The sequence below is a fragment of the Heterodontus francisci genome, chromosome 25 (assembly GCF_036365525.1).
Source record: "Heterodontus francisci isolate sHetFra1 chromosome 25, sHetFra1.hap1, whole genome shotgun sequence".
NCBI classification, from domain to species: Eukaryota; Metazoa; Chordata; class Chondrichthyes; order Heterodontiformes; family Heterodontidae; genus Heterodontus; species Heterodontus francisci.
Window position 1 is genome coordinate 27,455,830 of NC_090395.1, and position 21,463 is coordinate 27,477,292.

The following is a 21,463-nucleotide window of genomic DNA, read 5'->3' on the forward strand; positions in this document are numbered from 1 at the left end:
CTGACACACCCGGTGATCCCAGTAACTGAGTCTCTGACACACCCGGCGATCCCAGTAACTGAGTCTCTGACACACCCGGCGATCTGAGTAACTGATTCTCTGACACACACAGCGATCCCAGTAACTGAGTCTCTGACACACCCGGCGATCCCAGTAACTGAGTCTCTGACACATGCGGCGATCCCAGTAACTGAGTCACTGGCACACCCAGTGATCCCAGTAACTAAGTCTCTGACACACCCAGTGATCCCAGTAACTGAGTCTCTGGCACACCCAGCGATCCCAGTAAATGAGTCTCTGACACACGCAGCGATCTGAGTAACTGAGTCTCTGACACACCCGGCGATCCCAGTAACTGAGTCTCTGACACACCCAGCGATCCCAGTAACTGCGTCTCTGGCACACCCGGCGATCCCATTAACTGAGTCTCTGGCACACCCGGCGATCCCAGTAACTGAATCTCTGGCATACCCACCGATCCCAGTAACTGAGTCTCTGGCACACCCGGCGATCCCAGTAACTGAGTCTCTGACACACCCAGCGATCCTAGTAACTGAGTCTCTGGCACACCCAGCGATCCCAGTAACTGAGTCTCTGACACACCCAGCGATCCCAGTAACTGAGTCTCTGACACACCCAGGGATCCCAGCGACTGAGTCTCTGACACACCCAGCGATCCCAGTAACTGAGTCTCTGACACACCCAGCGATACCAGTAACTGAGTCTCTGGCACACCCGGCGATCCCAGTAACTGAGTCTCTGACACACCCAGCGATCCCAGTAACTGAGTCTATGACACACCCAGCGATCCCAGTAACTGAGTCTCTGACACACCCAGCGATCCTAGCAACTGAGTCTCTGACACACCAAGCGATCCCAGTAACTGAGTCTCTGGCACACCCAGCGATCCCAGTAACTGAGTCTCTGGCACACCCAAATATCCCAGTAACTGAGTCTCTGGCACACCCGGCGATCCCAGTATCTGAGTCTCTGACACACCCAGCGATCCCAGTAACAGAATCTCTGGCACACCAAGCGATCCCAGTAACTGAGTCTCTGACACACCCCGCGATACCAGCAACTGTGTCTCTGGTACACCCTGCGAACACAGTAACTGCGTCTCTGACACACCCAGCGATCCGAGAAACTGTGTCTCTGACACACCCGGCGATCCCAGTAACTCCGTCTCTGACACACCCGGCGATCCCAGTAACTGAGTCTCTGACACACCCAGCGATCCCAGTAACTGCGTCTCTGACACACCCGGCGATCTGAGTAACTGAGTCTCTGACACACCCGACGATACCAGTAACTGAGTCTCTGGCATACCCGGCGATCCCAGTAACTGAGTCTCTGACACACCCGGCGATCCCAGTAACTGAGTCTCTGACACACCCGGTGATCCCAGTAACTGAGTCTCTGACACACCCGGCGATCCCAGTAACTGAGTCTCTGACACACCCGGCGATCTGAGTAACTGAGTCTCTGACACACACAGCGATCCCAGTAATTGAGTCTCTGACACACCCGGCGATCCCAGTAACTAAGTCTCTGACACACCCAGTGATCCCAGTAACTGAGTCTCTGGCACACCCAGCGATCCCAGTAAATGAGTCTCTGACACACGCAGCGATCTGAGTAACTGAGTCTCTGGCACATCCGGCGATCCCAGTAACTGAGTCTCTGGCACACCCGGCGATCCCAGTAACTGAATCTCTGGCATACCCACTGATCCCAGTATCTGATTCTCTGACACACCCAGCGATCCTCGTAACTGAGTCTCTGGCACACCCAGCGATCCCAGTAACTGAGTCTCTGGCACACCCGGCGATCCCAGCAACTGGGTCTCTGACACACCCAGCGATCCCAGTAACTGAGTCTCTGACACACCCAGGGATCCCAGCAACTGAGTCTCTGACACACCCAGCGATCCCAGTAACTGAGTCTCTGACACACCCAGCGATACCAGTAACTGAGTCTCTGGCACACCCGGCGATCCCAGTAACTGAGTCTCTGACACACCCAGCGATCCCAGTAACTGAGTCTTTGAAACACCCAGCGATCCCAGTAACTGAGTCTCTGACACACCCAGCGATCCTAGCAACTGAGTCTCTGACACACCCAGCGATCCCAGCAACTGAGTCTTTGACACACCAAGCGATCCCAGTAACTGAGTCTCTGGCACACCCAGCGATCCCAGTAACTGAGTCTCTGGCACACCCAAATGTCCCAGTAACTGAGTCTCTGGCACACCCGGCGATCCCAGTATCTGAGTCTCTGACACACCCAGCGATCCCAGTAACTGAGTCTCTGGCACACCGAACGATCCCAGTAACTGAGTCTCTGGCACACCCAGCGATCCCAGTAACTGAGTCTCTGGAACACCCAGTGATCCCAGTAACTGAGTCTCTGACACACCCGGCGATCCCAGCAACTGCGTCTCTGACACACCCAGCGATCCCAGTAACTGAGTCTCTGGCACACCCAGCGATCCCAGTAACTGAGTCTCTGACACACCCAGTAATCCCAGTAACTGAGTCTCTGGCAGACCCGGCGATCCCAGTAACTGAGTCTCTGACACACCCAGCGATCTGAGTAACTGAGTCTCTGGCACACCCGGCGATCCCAGCAACTGCGTCTCTGACACACCCAGCGATCCCAGTAACTGAGTCTCTGGCACACCCAGCGATCCCAGTAACTGAGTCTCTGACACACCCAGTAATCCCAGTAACTGAGTCTCTGGCAGACCCGGTGATCCCAGTAACTGAGTCCCTGACAGACCCAGCGATCCCAGTAACTGAGTCTCTGACACACCCAGTGATCCCAGTAACTGAGTCTCTGACACACCCAGCGATCCCAGTAACTGCGTCTTTGACACACCCAGCGATCCCAGTAACTGAATCTCTGGCACACCAAGCGATCCCAGTAACTGAGTCTCTGGCACACCCGACGAACCCAGTAGCTGAGTCTCTGACACACCCAGCGATCCCAGTAACAGAATCTCTGGCACACCAAGCGATCCCAGTAACTGAGTCTCTGACACACCCGGCGATCCCAGCAACTGTGTCTCTGGCACACCCTGCGAACACAGTAACTGCGTCTCTGACACACCCAGCGATCCGAGAAACTGTGTCTCTGACACACCCGCGATCCCAGTAACTCCGTCTCTGACACACCCGGCGATCCCAGTAACTGAGTCTCTGACACACCCAGCGATCCCAGTAACTGCGTCTCTGACACACCCGGCGATCTGAGTAACTGAGTCTCTGACACACCCGGCGATACCAGTAACTGAGTCTCTGGCATACCCGGCGATCCCAGTAACTGAGTCTCTGACACACCCGGCGATCTGAGTAACTGAGTCTCTGACACACCCGGCGATACCAGTAACTGAGTCTCTGGCATACCCGGCGATCCCAGTAACTGAGTCTCTGACACACCCGGCGATCCCAGTAACTGAGTCTCTGACACACCCAGCGATCCCAGGAACTGAGTCTCTGACACACCCGGTGATCCCAGTAACTGAGTCTCTGACACACCCGGCGATCCCAGTAACTGAGTCTCTGACACACCCGGCGATCTGAGTAACTGAGTCTCTGACACACACAGCGATCCCAGTAACTGAGTCTCTGACACACCCGGCGATCCCAGTAACTGAGTCTCTGACACATGCGGCGATCCCAGTAACTGAGTCACTGGCACACCCAGTGATCCCAGTAACTAAGTCTCTGACACACCCAGTGATCCCAGTAACTGAGTCTCTGGCACACCCAGCGATCCCAGTAAATGAGTCTCTGACACACGCAGCGATCTGAGTAACTGAGTCTCTGACACACCCGGCGATCCCAGTAACTGAGTCTCTGACACACCCAGCGATCCCAGTAACTGCGTCTCTGGCACACCCGGCGATCCCAGTAACTGAGTCTCTGGCACACCCGGCGATCCCAGTAACTGAATCTCTGGCATACCCACCGATCCCAGTAACTGAGTCTCTGGCACACCCGGCGATCCCAGTAACTGAGTCTCTGACACACCCAGCGATCCTAGTAACTGAGTCTCTGGCACACCCAGCGATCCCAGTAACTGAGTCTCTGACACACCCAGCGATCCCAGTAACTGAGTCTCTGACACACCCAGGGATCCCAGCGACTGAGTCTCTGACACACCCAGCGATCCCAGTAACTGAGTCTCTGACACACCCAGCGATACCAGTAACTGAGTCTCTGGCACACCCGGCGATCCCAGTAACTGAGTCTCTGACACACCCAGCGATCCCAGTAACTGAGTCTATGACACACCCAGCGATCCCAGTAACTGAGTCTCTGACACACCCAGCGATCCTAGCAACTGAGTCTCTGACACACCAAGCGATCCCAGTAACTGAGTCTCTGGCACACCCAGCGATCCCAGTAACTGAGTCTCTGGCACACCCAAATATCCCAGTAACTGAGTCTCTGGCACACCCGGCGATCCCAGTATCTGAGTCTCTGACACACCCAGCGATCCCAGTAACAGAATCTCTGGCACACCAAGCGATCCCAGTAACTGAGTCTCTGACACACCCCGCGATACCAGCAACTGTGTCTCTGGTACACCCTGCGAACACAGTAACTGCGTCTCTGACACACCCAGCGATCCGAGAAACTGTGTCTCTGACACACCCGGCGATCCCAGTAACTCCGTCTCTGACACACCCGGCGATCCCAGTAACTGAGTCTCTGACACACCCAGCGATCCCAGTAACTGCGTCTCTGACACACCCGGCGATCTGAGTAACTGAGTCTCTGACACACCCGACGATACCAGTAACTGAGTCTCTGGCATACCCGGCGATCCCAGTAACTGAGTCTCTGACACACCCGGCGATCCCAGTAACTGAGTCTCTGACACACCCGGTGATCCCAGTAACTGAGTCTCTGACACACCCGGCGATCCCAGTAACTGAGTCTCTGACACACCCGGCGATCTGAGTAACTGAGTCTCTGACACACACAGCGATCCCAGTAATTGAGTCTCTGACACACCCGGCGATCCCAGTAACTAAGTCTCTGACACACCCAGTGATCCCAGTAACTGAGTCTCTGGCACACCCAGCGATCCCAGTAAATGAGTCTCTGACACACGCAGCGATCTGAGTAACTGAGTCTCTGGCACATCCGGCGATCCCAGTAACTGAGTCTCTGGCACACCCGGCGATCCCAGTAACTGAATCTCTGGCATACCCACTGATCCCAGTAACTGATTCTCTGGCACACCCGGCGATCCCAGTAACTGAGTCTCTGACACACCCAGCGATCCTCGTAACTGAGTCTCTGGCACACCCAGCGATCCCAGTAACTGAGTCTCTGGCACACCCGGCGATCCCAGCAACTGGGTCTCTGACACACCCAGCGATCCCAGTAACTGAGTCTCTGACACACCCAGGGATCCCAGCAACTGAGTCTCTGACACACCCAGCGATCCCAGTAACTGAGTCTCTGACACACCCAGCGATACCAGTAACTGAGTCTCTGGCACACCCGGCGATCCCAGTAACTGAGTCTCTGACACACCCAGCGATCCCAGTAACTGAGTCTTTGAAACACCCAGCGATCCCAGTAACTGAGTCTCTGACACACCCAGCGATCCTAGCAACTGAGTCTCTGACACACCCAGCGATCCCAGCAACTGAGTCTTTGACACACCAAGCGATCCCAGTAACTGAGTCTCTGGCACACCCAGCGATCCCAGTAACTGAGTCTCTGGCACACCCAAATGTCCCAGTAACTGAGTCTCTGGCACACCCGGCGATCCCAGTATCTGAGTCTCTGACACACCCAGCGATCCCAGTAACTGAGTCTCTGGCACACCGAACGATCCCAGTAACTGAGTCTCTGGCACACCCAGCGATCCCAGTAACTGAGTCTCTGGAACACCCAGTGATCCCAGTAACTGAGTCTCTGACACACCCGGCGATCCCAGCAACTGCGTCTCTGACACACCCAGCGATCCCAGTAACTGAGTCTCTGGCACACCCAGCGATCCCAGTAACTGAGTCTCTGACACACCCAGTAATCCCAGTAACTGAGTCTCTGGCAGACCCGGCGATCCCAGTAACTGAGTCTCTGACACACCCAGCGATCTGAGTAACTGAGTCTCTGGCACACCCGGCGATCCCAGCAACTGCGTCTCTGACACACCCAGCGATCCCAGTAACTGAGTCTCTGGCACACCCAGCGATCCCAGTAACTGAGTCTCTGACACACCCAGTAATCCCAGTAACTGAGTCTCTGGCAGACCCGGTGATCCCAGTAACTGAGTCCCTGACAGACCCAGCGATCCCAGTAACTGAGTCTCTGACACACCCAGTGATCCCAGTAACTGAGTCTCAACACACCCAGCGATCCCAGTAACTGCGTCTCTGACACACCCAGCGATCCCAGTAACTGAATCTCTGGCACACCAAGCGATCCCAGTAACTGAGTCTCTGGCACACCCGACGATCCCAGTAGCTGAGTCTCTGACACACCCAGCGATCCCAGTAACAGAATCTCTGGCACACCAAGCGATCCCAGTAACTGAGTCTCTGACACACCCGGCGATCCCAGCAACTGTGTCTCTGGCACACCCTGCGAACACAGTAACTGCGTCTCTGACACACCCAGCGATCCGAGAAACTGTGTCTCTGACACACCCGGCGATCCCAGTAACTCCGTCTCTGACACACCCGGCGATCCCAGTAACTGAGTCTCTGACACACCCAGCGATCCCAGTAACTGCGTCTCTGACACACCCGGCGATCTGAGTAACTGAGTCTCTGACACACCCGGCGATACCAGTAACTGAGTCTCTGGCATACCCGGCGATCCCAGTAACTGAGTCTCTGACACACCCGGCGATCCCAGTAACTGAGTCTCTGACACACCCAGCGATCCCAGTAACTGAGTCTCTGACACACCCGGCGATCTGAGTAACTGAGTCTCTGACACACACAGCGATCCCAGTAACTGAGTCTCTGACACACCCGGCGATCCCAGTAACTGAGTCTCTGACACACGCGGCGATCCCAGTAACTGAGTCACTGGCACACCCAGCGATCCCAGTAACTAAGTCTCTGACACACCCAGTGATCCCAGTAACTGAGTCTCTGGCACACCCAGCGATCCCAGTAAATGAGTCTCTGGCATACGCAGCGATCTGAGTAACTGAGTCTCTGACACACCCAGCGATCCCAGTAACTGCGTCTCTGGCACACCCGGCGATCCCAGTAACTGAGTCTCTGGCACACCCGGCTATCCCAGTAACTGAATCTCTGGCATACCCACCGATCCCAGTAACTGAGTCTCTGGCACACCCGGCGATCCCAGTAACTGAGTCTCTGACACACCCAGCGATCCTAGTAACTGAGTCTCTGGCACACCCAGCGATCCCAGTAACTGAGTCTCTGGCACACCCGGCGATCCCAGTAACTGGGTCTCTGACACACCCAGCGATCCCAGTAACTGAGTCTCTGACACACCCAGCGATCCCAGCAACTGAGTCTCTGACACACCCAGCGATCCCAGTAACTGAGTCTCTGACACACCCAGCGATACCAGTAACTGAGTCTCTGGCACACCCGGCGATCCCAGTAACTGAGTCTCTGACACACCCAGCGATCCCAGTAACTGAGTCTATGACACACCCAGCGATCCCAGTAACTGAGTCTCTGACACACCCAGCGATCCTAGCAACTGAGTCTCTGACACACCCAGCGATCCCAGCAACTGAGTCTTTGACACACCAAGCGATCCCAGTAACTGAGTCTCTGGCACACCCAGCGATCCCAGTAACTGAGTCTCTGGCACACCCAAATATCCCAGTAACTGAGTCTCTGGCACACCCGGCGATCCCAGTATCTGAGTCTCTGACACACCCAGCGATCCCAGTAACTGAGTCTCTGGCACACCCAACGATCCCAGTAACTGAGTCTCTGGCACACCCAGCGATCCCAGTAACTGAGTCTCTGGAACACCCAGTGATCCCAGTAACTGAGTCTCTGACACACCCGGCGATCCCAGCAACTGCGTCTCTGACACACCCAGCGATCCCAGTAACTGAGTCTCTGGCACACCCAGCGATCCCAGTAACTGAGTCTCTGACACACCCAGTAATCCCAGTAACTGAGTCTCTGGCAGAACCGGCGATCCCAGTAACTGAGTCTCTGACACACCCAGCGATCTGAGTAACTGAGTCTCTGGCACACCCGGCGATCCCAGCAACTGCGTCTCTGACACACCCAGCGATCCCAGTAACTGAGTCTCTGGCACACCCAGCGATCCCAGTAACTGAGTCTCTGACACACCCAGTAATCCCAGTAACTGAGTCTCTGGCAGACCCGGTGATCCCAGTAACTGAGTCCCTGACAGACCCAGCGATCCCAGTAACTGAGTCTCTGACACACCCAGTGATCCCCGTAACTGAGTCTCTGACACACCCAGCGATCCCAGTAACTGCGTCTCTGACACACCCAGCGATCCCAGTAACTGAATCTCTGGCACACCAAGCGATCCCAGTAACTGAGTCTCTGGCACACCCGACGATCCCAGTAGCTGAGTCTCTGACACACCCAGCGATCCCAGTAACAGAATCTCTGGCACACCAAGCGATCCCAGTAACTGAGTCTCTGACACACCCGGCGATCCCAGCAACTGTGTCTCTGGCACACCCTGCGAACACAGTAACTGCGTCTCTGACACACCCGGCGATCCCAGTAACTCCGTCTCTGACACACCCGGCGATCCCAGTAACTGAGTCTCTGACACACCCAGCGATCCCAGTAACTGCGTCTCTGACACACCCGGCGATCTGAGTAACTGAGTCTCTGGCATACCCGGCGATCCCAGTAACTGAGTCTCTGACACACCCGGCGATCCCAGTAACTGAGTCTCTGACACACCCAGCGATCCCAGTAACTGAGTCTCTGACACACCCGGTGATCCCAGTAACTGAGTCTCTGACACACCCGGCGATCCCAGTAACTGAGTCTCTGACACACCCAGCGATCCCAGTAACTGAGTCTCTGACACACCCGGTGATCCCAGTAACTGAGTCTCTGACACACCCGGCGATCCCAGCAACTGTGTCTCTGGCACACCCTGCGAACACAGTAACTGCGTCTCTGACACACCCAGCGATCCGAGAAACTGTGTCTCTGACACACCCGGCGATCCCAGTAACTCCGTCTCTGACACACCCGGCGATCCCAGTAACTGAGTCTCTGACACACCCAGCGATCCCAGTAACTGCGTCTCTGACACACCCGGCGATCCCAGTAACTGAGTCTCTGGCATACCCGGCGATCCCAGTAACTGAGTCTCTGACACACCCGGCGATCCCAGTAACTCCGTCTCTGACACACCCAGCGATCCCAGTAACTGAGTCTCTGACACACCCGGTGATCCCAGTAACTGAGTCTCTGACACACCTGGCGATCCCAGTAACTGAGTCTCTGACACACCCGGCGATCTGAGTAACTGAGTCTCTGACACACACAGCGATCCCAGTAACTGAGTCTCTGACACACCCGGCGATCCCAGTAACGGAGTCTCTGACACACGCAGCGATCCCAGTAACTGAGTCACTGGCACACCCAGCGATCCCAGTAACTAAGTCTCTGACACACCCAGTGATCCCAGTAACTGAGTCTCTGGCACACCCAGCGATCCCAGTAAATGAGTCTCTGACACACGCAGCGATCCCAGTAACTGAGTCTCTGACACACCCGGCGATCCCAGCAACTGAGTCTCTGACACACCCAGCGATCCCAGCAACTGAGTCTCTGACATAGCCGGCGATCCCAGTCACTGAGTCTCTGACACACCCAGCGATCTGAGTAACTGAGTCTCTGACACACCCAGCAATCCCAGTAACTGAGTCTCTGGCACACCCAGCGATCTGAGTAACTGAGTCTCTGACACACCCAGCGATCCCAGTAACTGAGTCTCTGACACACCCGGCGATCTGAGTAACTGAGTCTCTGACACACCCAGCGATGCAATAACTGAGTCTCTGACACACCCGGCGATCTGAGTAACTGAGTCTCTGACACACCCGGCGATCCCAGTAACTGCGTCTCTGACACACCCAGTAATCCCAGTAACTGAGTCTCTGGCAGACCCGGCGATCCCAGTAACTGAGTCTCTGACACACCCAGCGATCTGAGTAACTGAGTCTCTGGCACACCCGGCGATCCCAGCAACTGCGTCTCTGACACACCCAGCGATCCCAGTAACTGAGTCTCTGGCACACCCAGCGATCCCAGTAACTGAGTCTCTGACACACCCAGTAATCCCAGTAACTGAGTCTCTGGCAGACCCGGTGATCCCAGTAACTGAGTCCCTGACAGACCCAGCGATCCCAGTAACTGAGTCTCTGACACACCCAGTGATCCCAGTAACTGAGTCTCTGACACACCCAGCGATCCCAGTAACTGCGTCTCTGACACACCCAGCGATCCCAGTAACTGAATCTCTGGCACACCAAGCGATCGCAGTAACTGAGTCTCTGGCTCACCCGACGATCCCAGTAGCTGAGTCTCTGACACACCCAGCGATCCCAGTAACAGAATCTCTGGCACACCAAGCGATCCCAGTAACTGAGTCTCTGACACACCCAGCGATCCCAGTAACTGAGTCTTTGAAACACCCAGCGATCCCAGTAACTGAGTCTCTGACACACCCAGCGATCCTAGCAACTGAGTCTCTGACACACCCAGCGATCCCAGCAACTGAGTCTTTGACACACCAAGCGATCCCAGTAACTGAGTCTCTGGCACACCCAGCGATCCCAGTAACTGAGTCTCTGGCACACCCAAATGTCCCAGTAACTGAGTCTCTGGCACACCCGGCGATCCCAGTATCTGAGTCTCTGACACACCCAGCGATCCCAGTAACTGAGTCTCTGGCACACCGAACGATCCCAGTAACTGAGTCTCTGGCACACCCAGCGATCCCAGTAACTGAGTCTCTGGAACACCCAGTGATCCCAGTAACTGAGTCTCTGACACACCCGGCGATCCCAGCAACTGCGTCTCTGACACACCCAGCGATCCCAGTAACTGAGTCTCTGGCACACCCAGCGATCCCAGTAACTGAGTCTCTGACACACCCAGTAATCCCAGTAACTGAGTCTCTGGCAGACCCGGCGATCCCAGTAACTGAGTCTCTGACACACCCAGCGATCTGAGTAACTGAGTCTCTGGCACACCCGGCGATCCCAGCAACTGCGTCTCTGACACACCCAGCGATCCCAGTAACTGAGTCTCTGGCACACCCAGCGATCCCAGTAACTGAGTCTCTGACACACCCAGTAATCCCAGTAACTGAGTCTCTGGCAGACCCGGTGATCCCAGTAACTGAGTCCCTGACAGACCCAGCGATCCCAGTAACTGAGTCTCTGACACACCCAGTGATCCCAGTAACTGAGTCTCAACACACCCAGCGATCCCAGTAACTGCGTCTCTGACACACCCAGCGATCCCAGTAACTGAATCTCTGGCACACCAAGCGATCCCAGTAACTGAGTCTCTGGCACACCCGACGATCCCAGTAGCTGAGTCTCTGACACACCCAGCGATCCCAGTAACAGAATCTCTGGCACACCAAGCGATCCCAGTAACTGAGTCTCTGACACACCCGGCGATCCCAGCAACTGTGTCTCTGGCACACCCTGCGAACACAGTAACTGCGTCTCTGACACACCCAGCGATCCGAGAAACTGTGTCTCTGACACACCCGGCGATCCCAGTAACTCCGTCTCTGACACACCCGGCGATCCCAGTAACTGAGTCTCTGACACACCCAGCGATCCCAGTAACTGCGTCTCTGACACACCCGGCGATCTGAGTAACTGAGTCTCTGACACACCCGGCGATACCAGTAACTGAGTCTCTGGCATACCCGGCGATCCCAGTAACTGAGTCTCTGACACACCCGGCGATCCCAGTAACTGAGTCTCTGACACACCCAGCGATCCCAGTAACTGAGTCTCTGACACACCCGGCGATCTGAGTAACTGAGTCTCTGACACACACAGCGATCCCAGTAACTGAGTCTCTGACACACCCGGCGATCCCAGTAACTGAGTCTCTGACACACGCGGCGATCCCAGTAACTGAGTCACTGGCACACCCAGCGATCCCAGTAACTAAGTCTCTGACACACCCAGTGATCCCAGTAACTGAGTCTCTGGCACACCCAGCGATCCCAGTAAATGAGTCTCTGGCATACGCAGCGATCTGAGTAACTGAGTCTCTGACACACCCAGCGATCCCAGTAACTGCGTCTCTGGCACACCCGGCGATCCCAGTAACTGAGTCTCTGGCACACCCGGCTATCCCAGTAACTGAATCTCTGGCATACCCACCGATCCCAGTAACTGAGTCTCTGGCACACCCGGCGATCCCAGTAACTGAGTCTCTGACACACCCAGCGATCCTAGTAACTGAGTCTCTGGCACACCCAGCGATCCCAGTAACTGAGTCTCTGGCACACCCGGCGATCCCAGTAACTGGGTCTCTGACACACCCAGCGATCCCAGTAACTGAGTCTCTGACACACCCAGCGATCCCAGCAACTGAGTCTCTGACACACCCAGCGATCCCAGTAACTGAGTCTCTGACACACCCAGCGATACCAGTAACTGAGTCTCTGGCACACCCGGCGATCCCAGTAACTGAGTCTCTGACACACCCAGCGATCCCAGTAACTGAGTCTATGACACACCCAGCGATCCCAGTAACTGAGTCTCTGACACACCCAGCGATCCTAGCAACTGAGTCTCTGACACACCCAGCGATCCCAGCAACTGAGTCTTTGACACACCAAGCGATCCCAGTAACTGAGTCTCTGGCACACCCAGCGATCCCAGTAACTGAGTCTCTGGCACACCCAAATATCCCAGTAACTGAGTCTCTGGCACACCCGGCGATCCCAGTATCTGAGTCTCTGACACACCCAGCGATCCCAGTAACTGAGTCTCTGGCACACCCAACGATCCCAGTAACTGAGTCTCTGGCACACCCAGCGATCCCAGTAACTGAGTCTCTGGAACACCCAGTGATCCCAGTAACTGAGTCTCTGACACACCCGGCGATCCCAGCAACTGCGTCTCTGACACACCCAGCGATCCCAGTAACTGAGTCTCTGGCACACCCAGCGATCCCAGTAACTGAGTCTCTGACACACCCAGTAATCCCAGTAACTGAGTCTCTGGCAGAACCGGCGATCCCAGTAACTGAGTCTCTGACACACCCAGCGATCTGAGTAACTGAGTCTCTGGCACACCCGGCGATCCCAGCAACTGCGTCTCTGACACACCCAGCGATCCCAGTAACTGAGTCTCTGGCACACCCAGCGATCCCAGTAACTGAGTCTCTGACACACCCAGTAATCCCAGTAACTGAGTCTCTGGCAGACCTGGTGATCCCAGTAACTGAGTCCCTGACAGACCCAGCGATCCCAGTAACTGAGTCTCTGACACACCCAGTGATCCCCGTAACTGAGTCTCTGACACACCCAGCGATCCCAGTAACTGCGTCTCTGACACACCCAGCGATCCCAGTAACTGAATCTCTGGCACACCAAGCGATCCCAGTAACTGAGTCTCTGGCACACCCGACGATCCCAGTAGCTGAGTCTCTGACACACCCAGCGATCCCAGTAACAGAATCTCTGGCACACCAAGCGATCCCAGTAACTGAGTCTCTGACACACCCGGCGATCCCAGCAACTGTGTCTCTGGCACACCCTGCGAACACAGTAACTGCGTCTCTGACACACCCGGCGATCCCAGTAACTCCGTCTCTGACACACCCGGCGATCCCAGTAACTGAGTCTCTGACACACCCAGCGATCCCAGTAACTGCGTCTCTGACACACCCGGCGATCTGAGTAACTGAGTCTCTGGCATACCCGGCGATCCCAGTAACTGAGTCTCTGACACACCCGGCGATCCCAGTAACTGAGTCTCTGACACACCCAGCGATCCCAGTAACTGAGTCTCTGACACACCCGGTGATCCCAGTAACTGAGTCTCTGACACACCCGGCGATCCCAGTAACTGAGTCACTGACACACCCAGCGATCCCAGTAACTGAGTCTCTGACACACCCGGTGATCCCAGTAACTGAGTCTCTGACACACCCGGCGATCCCAGCAACTGTGTCTCTGGCACACCCTGCGAACACAGTAACTGCGTCTCTGACACACCCAGCGATCCGAGAAACTGTGTCTCTGACACACCCGGCGATCCCAGTAACTCCGTCTCTGACACACCCGGCGATCCCAGTAACTGAGTCTCTGACACACCCAGCGATCCCAGTAACTGCGTCTCTGACACACCCGGCGATCCCAGTAACTGAGTCTCTGGCATACCCGGCGATCCCAGTAACTGAGTCTCTGACACACCCGGCGATCCCAGTAACTGAGTCTCTGACACACCCGGCGATCTGAGTAACTGAGTCTCTGACACACACAGCGATCCCAGTAACTGAGTCTCTGACACACCCGGCGATCCCAGTAACGGAGTCTCTGACACACGCAGCGATCCCAGTAACTGAGTCACTGGCACACCCAGCGATCCCAGTAACTAAGTCTCTGACACACCCAGTGATCCCAGTAACTGAGTCTCTGGCACACCCAGCGATCCCAGTAAATGAGTCTCTGACACACGCAGCGATCCCAGTAACTGAGTCTCTGACACACCCGGCGATCCCAGCAACTGAGTCTCTGACACACCCAGCGATCCCAGCAACTGAGTCTCTGACATAGCCGGCGATCCCAGTAACTGAGTCTCTGGCACACCCAGCGATCTGAGTAACTGAGTCTCTGACACACCCAGCGATCCCAGTAACTGAGTCTCTGACACACCCGGCGATCTGAGTAACTGAGTCTCTGACACACCCAGCGATCTGAGTAACTGAGTCTCTGACACACCCAGCAATCCCAGTAACTGAGTCTCTGGCACACCCAGCGATCTGAGTAACTGAGTCTCTGACACACCCAGCGATCCCAGTAACTGAGTCTCTGACACACCCGGCGATCTGAGTAACTGAGTCTCTGACACACCCAGCGATGCAATAACTGAGTCTCTGACACACCCGGCGATCTGAGTAACTGAGTCTCTGACACACCCGGCGATCCCAGTAACTGCGTCTCTGACACACCCAGTAATCCCAGTAACTGAGTCTCTGGCAGACCCGGCGATCCCAGTAACTGAGTCTCTGACACACCCAGCGATCTGAGTAACTGAGTCTCTGGCACACCCGGCGATCCCAGCAACTGCGTCTCTGACACACCCAGCGATCCCAGTAACTGAGTCTCTGGCACACCCAGCGATCCCAGTAACTGAGTCTCTGACACACCCAGTAATCCCAGTAACTGAGTCTCTGGCAGACCCGGTGATCCCAGTAACTGAGTCCCTGACAGACCCAGCGATCCCAGTAACTGAGTCTCTGACACACCCAGTGATCCCAGTAACTGAGTCTCTGACACACCCAGCGATCCCAGTAACTGCGTCTCTGACACACCCAGCGATCCCAGTAACTGAATCTCTGGCACACCAAGCGATCGCAGTAACTGAGTCTCTGGCTCACCCGACGATCCCAGTAGCTGAGTCTCTGACACACCCAGCGATCCCAGTAACAGAATCTCTGGCACACCAAGCGATCCCAGTAACTGAGTCTCTGACACACCCGGCGATCCCAGCAACTGTGTCTCTGGCACACCCTGCGAACACAGTAACTGCGTCTCTGACACACCCAGCGATCCGAGAAACTGTGTCTCTGACACACCCGGCGATCCCAGTAACTCCGTCTCTGACACACCCGGCGATCCCAGTAACTGAGTCTCTGACACACCCAGCGATCCCAGTAACTGCGTCTCTGACACACCCGGCGATCTGAGTAACTGAGTCTCTGACACACCCGGCGATACCAGTAACTGAGTCTCTGGCATACCCGGCGATCCCAGTAACTGAGTCTCTGACACACCCGGCGATCCCAGTAACTGAGTCTCTGACACACCCAGCGATCCTAGTAACTGAGTCTCTGGCACACCCAGCGATCCCAGTAACTGAGTCTCTGGCACACCCGGCGATCCCAGTAACTGGGTCTCTGACTCACCCAGCGATCCCAGTAACTGAGTCTCTGACACACCCAGTAATCCCAGTAACTGAGTCTCTGACACACCCAGTAATCCCAGTAACTGAGTCTCTGGCAGACCCGGCGATCCCAGTAACTGAGTCTCTGACACACCCAGTGATCCCAGTAACTGAGTCTCTGACACACCCAGCGATCCCAGTAACTGCGTCTCTGACACACCCAGCGATCCCAGTAACTGAATCTCTGGCACACCAAGCGATCCCAGTAACTGAGTCTCTGGCACACCCGACGATCCCAGTAGCTGAGTCTCTGACACACCCAGCGATCCCAGTAACAGAATCTCTGGCACACCAAGCGATCCCAGTAACTGAGTCTCTGACACACCCAGCGATCCCAGTAACTGAGTATCTGAGACACCTGGTGATCCCAATAACTGAGTATCCGACACACCCGGCAATCCCAGTAACTGAGTCTCTGACACACCCAGCGATCCCAGTTACTGAGTCTCTGACACACCCAGCAATCCCAGTAACTGAGTCTCTGACACACCCAGCGATCCCAGTAACCTAGTCTCTGACACACCCAGCAATCCCAGTAACTGAGTCTCTGGCACACCCGGCGATCCCAGTAACTGAGTCTCTGACACACCCAGCGATCCCAGTAACTGAGTCTCTGGCACACGCAGCGATCCCAGTAACTGAGTCTCTGACACACCCAGCAATCCCAGTAACTAAGTTTCTGACACACCCGGCGATCCCAGTAACTGAGTCTCTGACACACCCAGCAATCCCAGTAACTGAGTCTCTGACACTCCCGGCGATCCCAGTAACTGAGTCTCTGACACACCCAGCGATCCCATTAACTGAGTCTCTGGCACAACCAATGATCCCAGTAACTGAGTCTCTGGCACACCCAGCGATCCCAGTAACTGAGTCTCTGGCACACCCGGTGATCCCAGTAACTGAGTCTCTGGCACACCTGGCGATCCCATTAACTGTGTCTCTGGCACACCCAGCGATCCTAGTAACTGAGGCTCTGGCACACCTAGTGATCCCAGTAACTGTGTCTCTGACACACCCAGCGATCCCAGTAACTGAAACTCTGGCACACCCAGCGATCCCAGTAACTGAGTCTCTGACACCCCCCGCGATCCCAGTAACTGAGTCTCTGGCACACCCAAATATCCCAGTAACTGAGTATCTGGCATACCCGGCGATCCCAGTAACTGAGTCTCTGACACACCCGGCGATCCCAGTAACTGAGTCTCTGACACACCCAGCGATCCTAGTAACTGAGTCTCTGGCACACCCAAATATCCCAGTAACTGAGTATCTGGCATACCCGGCGATCCCAGTAACTGAGTCTCTGACACACCCGGCGATCCCAGTAACTGAGTCTCTGACACACCCAGCGATCCTAGTAACTGAGTCTCTGGCACACCCAGCGATCCCAGTAACTGAGTCTCTGGCACACCCGGCGATCCCAGTAACTGGGTCTCTGACACACCCAGCGATCCCAGTAACTGAGTCTCTGACACACCCAGTAATCCCAGTAACTGAGTCTCTGACACACCCAGTAATCCCAGTAACTGAGTCTCTGGCAGACCCGGCGATCCCAGTAACTGAGTCTCTGACACACCCAGTGATCCCAGTAACTGAGTCTCTGACACACCCAGCGATCCCAGTAACTGCGTCTCTGACACACCCAGCGATCCCAGTAACTGAATCTCTGGCACACCAAGCGATCCCAGTAACTGAGTCTCTGGCACACCCGACGATCCCAGTAGCTGAGTCTCTGACACACCCAGCGATCCCAGTAACAGAATCTCTGGCACACCAAGCGATCCCAGTAACTGAGTCTCTGACACACCCAGCGATCCCAGTAACTGAGTATCTGAGACACCTGGTGATCCCAATAACTGAGTCTCCGACACACCCGGCAATCCCAGTAACTGAGTCTCTGACACACCCAGCGATCCCAGTTACTGAGTCTCTGACACACCCAGCAATCCCAGTAACTGAGTCTCTGACACACCCAGCGATCCCAGTAACCTAGTCTCTGACACACCCAGCAATCCCAGTAACTGAGTCTCTGGCACACCCGGCGATCCCAGTAACTGAGTCTCTGACACACCCAGCGATCCCAGTAACTGAGTCTCTGGCACACGCAGCGATCCCAGTAACTGAGTCTCTGACACACCCAGCAATCCCAGTAACTAAGTTTCTGACACACCCGGCGATCCCAGTAACTGAGTCTCTGACACACCCAGCAATCCCAGTAACTGAGTCTCTGACACTCCCGGCGATCCCAGTAACTGAGTCTCTGACACACCCAGCGATCCCAGTAACTGAGTCTCTGGCACACCCGGTGATCCCAGTAACTGAGTCTCTGACACACCCGGTGATCCCAGTAACTGAGTCTCTGGCACACCTGGCGATCCCATTAACTGTGTCTCTGGCACACCCAGCGATCCTAGTAACTGAGGCTCTGGCACACCTAGTGATCCCAGTAACTGTGTCTCTGACACACCCAGCGATCCCAGTAACTGAAACTCTGGCACACCCAGCGATCCCAGTAACTGAGTCTCTGACACCCCCCGCGATCCCAGTAACTGAGTCTCTGGCACATCCAAATATCCCAGTAACTGAGTCTCTGACACACCCAGTGATCCCAGTAACTGAATCTCTGGCACACCCGGCGATCCCCGTAACTGATTTTCTGGCACACCAAGCTATCCCAGTAACTGAATCTCTGGCACACCCGGCGATCCCAGTAACTGAGTCTCTGACACACCCAGTGATCCCAGTAACTGAGTCCCTGGCACACCCAGCGATCCCAGTAACTGAATCTCTGGCACACCCGGCGATCCCAGTAACTGAGTCTCTGACACACCCAGTAATCCCAGTAACTGAATCTCTGGCACACCCGGCGATCCCAGTGACTGAGTCTCTGACACACCCAGCGATCCCAGTGACTGAGTCTCTGACACACCCAGCGATCCCAGTAACTGAAGCTCTGGCACACGCAGCGATCCCAGTAACTGAGTCTCTGACACACCCAGTGATCCCAGTAACTGAGTCTCTGACACACCCAGCGATCCCAGTAACTGAGTCTCTGATACACTTAGGGGGGAATATTTACTTACAGAAGTGAGTGGGTTTGGGAGCGGGTGAGGTATTAAAAGCAGTTAATCTAACAGAATGTGAGGAAGGTCCAACTTCTGCATTTAACTGTAGCATGATTGTCTTTTTTTTTTAGAATTAGAATATTACAGCGCAGTACAGGCCCTTCGGCCCTCGATGTTGCGCCGATCATCTGACCTACACTATTCCATTTACATACATATGTCTATCCAATGACCACTTAAATGCCCTTAAAGTTGGCGAGTCTACTACTGTTGCAGGCAGGGCGTTCCACGCCCCGACTACTCTCTGCGTAAAGAAACTACCTCTGACATCTGTCCTATATCTTTCACCCCTCAACTTAAAGCTATGTCCCCTCGTGTTTGCCATCCTCATCCGAGGAAAAAGACTCTCACTATCCACCCTATCTAACCCTCTGATTATCTTGTATGTCTCTATTAAGTCACCTCTCCTCCTCCTTCTCTCTAACGAAAACAACCCCAAGTCCCTCAGCCTTTCCTCGTAAGACCTTCCTTCCATACCAGGCAACATCCTCGTAAATCTCCTCTGCACCCTTTCCAAAGCTTCGACATCCTTCCTATAATGCGGTGACCAGAACTGCACGCAATACTCCAGGTGCGGCCTCACCAGAGTTTTGTACAGCTGCATCATGACCCCGTGGCTCTGAAACTCGATCCCCCTACTAATAAAGGCTAACACACCATATGCCTTCTTAACAGCCCTATTAACCTGGGTAGCAACTTTCAGGGATTTATGTACCTGGATACCAAGATCTCTCTGCTCATCTACACTACCAAGAATCTTCCCATTAGCCCAGTACTCTGCATTGCTGTTACTCCTTCCAAAGTGAATCACCTCACACTTCTCCGCATTAAACTCCATTTGCCATCTCTCAGCCCAGCTCTGCAGCCTATCTATGTACCTCTGTACCCTACAACACCCTTCGACACTATCCACAACTCCACCGACCTTCGTGTCATCCGCAAATTTACTAACCCACCCTTCTACACCCTCATCCAGGTCGTTTATAAAAATGACAAACAGCAGTGGCCCCAAAACAGAACCTTGCGGTACACCACTAGTAACTAAACTCCAGGATGAACATTTGCCATCAACCACCACCCTCTGTCTTCTTTCAGCTAGCCAATTTCTGATCCAAAGCTCTAAATCACCTTCAACCCCATACTTCCGTATTTTCTGCAATAGCCTACCATGGGGAACCTTATCAAACGCCTTACTGAAATCCATATACACCACATCCACGGCTTTACCCTCATCCACCTGTTTGGTCACCTTCTCGAAAAACTCAATAAGGTTTGTGAGGCACGACCTACCTTTCACAAAACCGTGCTGACTATCGCAAATGAACTTATTCTTTTCAAGATGATTATAAATCCTGTCTCTTATAACCTTTTCCAACATTTTACCCACAACTGAAGTAAGGCTCACAGGTCTATAATTACCAGGGCTGTCTCTACTCCCCTTCTTGAACAAGGGGACAACATTTGCTATCCTCCAGTCCTCCGGCACTACTCCTGTCGACAATGACGACTTAAAGATCAACAACAACGGCTCTGCAATCTCCTCCCTGGCTTCCCAGAGAATCCTAGGATAAATCCCATCTGGCCCAGGGGACTTATCTATTTTCACTCTTTCCAAAATTGCTAACACCTCCTCCTTGTGAACCTCAATCCCATCTAGCCTAGTAGTCTGTATCTCAGTATTCTCCTCGACAACATTTTCTTTCTCTACTGTAAATACTGACGAAAAATATTCATTTAACGCTTCCCCTTTCTCCTCTGATTCCGCACACAACTTTCCACTACTATCCTTGATTGGCCCTGTTCTAACTCTTATCATTCGTTTATTCCTGATATACCTATAGAAAGCCTTAGGGTTTTCTTTGATCCTATCCGCCAATGACTTCTCGTGTCCTCTCCTTGCTCTTCTTAGCCCTCCCTTTAGATCCTTCCTGGCTAGCTTGTAACTCTCAAGCGCCCTAACTGAGCCTTCACGTCTCATCCTAACATAAGCCGCCCTCTTCCTCTTGACAAGCGCTTCAACTTCTTGAGTAAACCACGGCTCCCTCGCTCGACAACTTCCGCCCTGCCTGACAGGTACATACTTATCAAGGACACGCATTAGCTGCTCCTTGAATAAGCTCCACATTTCGTTTGTGCCCATCCCCTGCAGTTTCCTT